Here is a 3,915-nt window from a genome sequence, read left to right as displayed (position 1 = left end):
TTATCTCTTACCTAACTATTCCTGCTGCTCAAATCCTCCTTGAACACTGGAATGGTGTCTGTTTCTAACTTTTGACAGAGTTACAAATCACAGACTTTTGTGTCATTAAAAAACGGTTCCCTTAAGTCTTAAGGACATAGGGTAAGAGACACTTAGATGCATTTTTCTGGGGTCTAACTACCATTTGTCTCAAGAGTAGGTATTCACGGCACAAGATGTCCTGTACCATAGCTGCTTGTCCTGTCCTGAGTGACAAAGGTATCTTCTTTAATAAATGTATTGTTGTGTCTGTGATATACTGAGTTTTCCAAAGCACAACGTTCAGGGCAGTGGATTCCTGTTGCCTGAGTCTAAGGGGAGTAAAAGTAGAAATAGAATAATTGTATAAAAATGTAAATCAGGCCATTATTCTCTGCTGCTTCATACCTTCCGGTAGATTTCCATTGCATTTACAATGAATTCCATATGTTTAATCATGGCATCCAGGCTCTCCATGTGGCAGAGTGTACTTACCACTGCAAGTTCTTATGGTTTTACACTTTCCTAATTCACCACGTTTCAGTCTGCTGGCTTCCTCATGCTCCCACCTTTTTTTTTTCCCTTGAAGAAATAATGGGGTGGAAATTTTAATCTTTTCAAAGGGAAATATTTCTCTCCCTTATGTTTCTATATTCTAGGACACAGAACAGTGTCTGGTAGATAATAGGTAATAAATAAATGTTTTTAAATAAGTTAGTGAGAAGATGAATAAGCGGGGGAAGGAGAGTTCTGCATGTTGAATGAATGATCTGAGCCCATTCTGGGTGGTGTGAAAATTATTCTTTGTCTTACAGAATGACTAGCAAGACTTCAGTAACGTGACTTAAAAGAAAGAGGTGATGTTACATGTTAAGGTAGTTAGTGGTGATTTCGTGGAAAAGACAGAAGAGCCTATGATATTTACATTAGTGTTTATGCCTTAGAAAAGTACAATGCTTTGCATTTCTCAAGTACTTTCCCATATGTAATCTCATTTATACAGAGTCTCTGTTTTTCTAGCTTAATGAAAGCCAGAGATGCATGAAAGCTTAATTAGAGACAGAAGGAAAACATTTTCTTCTTCCAATGATCCATATGTGTCTGGTGGAAGAACAGAAAGTTTTATTTTGTGGGGTTTTTTTTTAAGAATCATCCTAGAACTTACAATTTTATTCATTTCTGATGATGGAAAATGGCTATAGCTGCCAAATCAACAGTCTTCCCAAGTAAGCAGTTGAGAAAGAAGCCAAATGTCTTGTGTGTGAAAAAAAAAAATTATGTATCCGCAATTGGGCATCTGAATGCCACCTCCGGATAAGAAGGAAATGAACATGTGTTCATTTGATCTAACACTTTTAAAATGTAATCTCTCGCATTGATCTCCCAAGACTCATTAGCGTGTGCTTCCAGAGCACCTCTGAGCACCAGAGTTTATGCCCATTTCACAATTAAATACATACAAGCATCTTAAACATGAATTAAAAACAATTACTCAGTTCTTATTGATAACTAGGGTTTTCTTTTATTTTAGTAGTATGTGGTCGATTTTTTTGAACTGGCCAGGAGATTTCTTTAAAAAAAAAAAAAATAGGCACAATTTGCAAAATGTCTTTACTACTCAGGACAAACTATTAGACTGGTGAAAAAGTAATTGTGGTTTCAGACCATGAATTTTAAATCATTATAACTAGGCTCAAACACATCTTTGTAAACCAAAATAGGAACCCCTACAATCAACACATTTTGCCAATGAAAACTAAGTTTGTTTATTCCTGCAGCATAAAAACCCATGCTCTGAGATTTGAAGAACTCTTGGAAAGCATTTTCTGCCTACTGCTGGTTGTGGAAGCATTTTCTCTGCAAAAAGTTTCTGAGATGCTTGAAGAAGTGGTAGTTTGTTGGCAGGAGGTCAGGTGAATATGGCAGATGAGGTAAAACTTCGTAGCCCAATTGGTTCAACTTCTGAAGTGCTGGGTGTGCAACGTTTGGTGGGGGGTTCTTGTGGAGAAGAACTGAGCCCATTCTGTGACTAATGCTGGCTGCAGGTGTTGCAGTTTTCAGTGCATCTCATCAATCTCCTAGGCATACTTCTCAGATGTAATAACCATTACATCTCCAGGATTGAGAAAGCTGTAGTGGGTCGGACAGGCAGCAGACCACCAAACAGTGACCATGACCTTTTATGGGTGCAAGTTTGGCTTCAGAAAGTGCTTTGGAGCTTCTTCTTGTTCCAGTCACTGAGCTGGTCGTCAGGTTGTCATATAAAATTCACTTTTCATCTTACCACAACCCAATGGAGAAATGGTTCATTGTTGTGTAGAATAAGAAAAAATGACACTTAAAGATGATGATTTTTTTGATCTGTGGTTAGCTCATGAGGTACCCACTTATCCAGCTTTTTCACCTTTCCAATTTGCTTCCAAAGCCAAATGACCATAGAATGACTGACATTGAGTTCTTCAACAACTTCTTGTGTAGTGGTAAAAGGATCAGCTTTGATGATCTTCTCAATTGGTCACTGTCAAGTTCTGACAGCCAGCCACTGCACTCCTCATCTTCAAGGCTCCTGTCTCCTTTGCAAGAATTCTTGAACCACCACTGCACCGTATGTTCATTAGCAGTTCCTGAGCTAAATGTATCATTGATGCTGTGAGTTGTCTCCACTGCTTTACGACCCATTTTGAACGCGAATAAAAAAATAGCTCAAGTTTGCCTTTTGTCTAACATCATTTCTCTAGTCTAAAATGAAAATAAAATAAACAGTAAGTAATTTAGTTAGCAAAAAATCATAAAGGGAGAAATGCACATTAAAATGATATATAACAAAACACTTTTATTTAAGAATGTATTTCAATATCAAGCAGCAAAGTTCAAAAATGCAAAACCACAATTACTTTTCCACCAATCTAAATAATAAGCAAAGAAAATGATAATTTATTTAGTTATGTGGGAAACCATTCCATACTATGTCAGGAAATATACTTACATAGCACATACAGAGAATATCAACTTAATGTGCCCATTTTAACAAAATATTTACCTAAGTCAACCTCACCAATTCCTCCCTTTCATTCATTAGATTAGATTTCCTTTAATTTTCATGGAAAAAAATTTAACTCGTTAAATACATAATCATTTTGTTGCTATGATAATATGTAAGCCTAGTTAGTTCTAGCTCTGGATAGTTTGTATCTAAATAATATTTATTATTAAATAAACAATTAAAATAATGTGTTTCTACCATTGGTATTAATATTTAATTATAAAATCTGAGAAGCAAGAGGGTACATTAGTTTTAATATTGTGGTTTTCCCATGCTTAACACAGTGCTTGGCATATATAAAGCTATTAATTAACAATCTTGAAAATGCATTTTGTTCTGAGCACTAATCCAAATATTTTTGACTCTATTAACTCCTTCAATTTTTAGAATATCTTTTTGAAGTAGGTTATTACTATCTTACTGATAAGAAAAGAAACTGAAGGAAAGATAAAGGAAGTAATTTGTTCAAGATTTAATAGCTAATAAGTGGAAGCTTTAGGAACCATAATGTCTCATCCATAAATATTTTAATGGACAAAGCAGACTATGATAACTACATAAGAGATTAATATAGGGAATTTTGAAATAAAATATAGATTTATAAATACTGCATATGTGTATATATAATGTATAAATATACATAAAATAAATTTTTCTCTTATAAGAATATGATTATCACAGAGAGACAGTTGGTATTAACTTGTGACCCATGATCACAACTTGTGCTTTGTAAACTTTTCCTGGAGAGAGAAGGTGGCCAAATGCCACATCTAAAAATTTCTAGTGCCTTAACATTGTGAAGACTTGGCAAACCTGCGTTTTCTTGACTCTTAGGCATGCCAAGTTCTAGTTCA

General features: G+C 35.1%; 1 pseudogene; it reads right to left on the bottom strand.

The window, feature by feature from the left end:
* Positions 1–1,711: 1,711 nt before the first annotated feature.
* On the bottom strand, positions 1,712–2,748 carry LOC129556278 (histone-lysine N-methyltransferase SETMAR pseudogene; annotated as a pseudogene).
* Positions 2,749–3,915: the final 1,167 nt, after the last annotated feature.

The sequence above is a fragment of the Moschus berezovskii genome, chromosome 15, assembly GCF_049115385.1.
Source record: "Moschus berezovskii isolate FMDL1 chromosome 15, NW_MosBer_1.0, whole genome shotgun sequence".
In the NCBI taxonomy this organism is placed as follows: domain Eukaryota; kingdom Metazoa; phylum Chordata; class Mammalia; order Artiodactyla; family Moschidae; genus Moschus; species Moschus berezovskii.
This window is presented reverse-complemented; position numbering and strand designations above follow the sequence as displayed.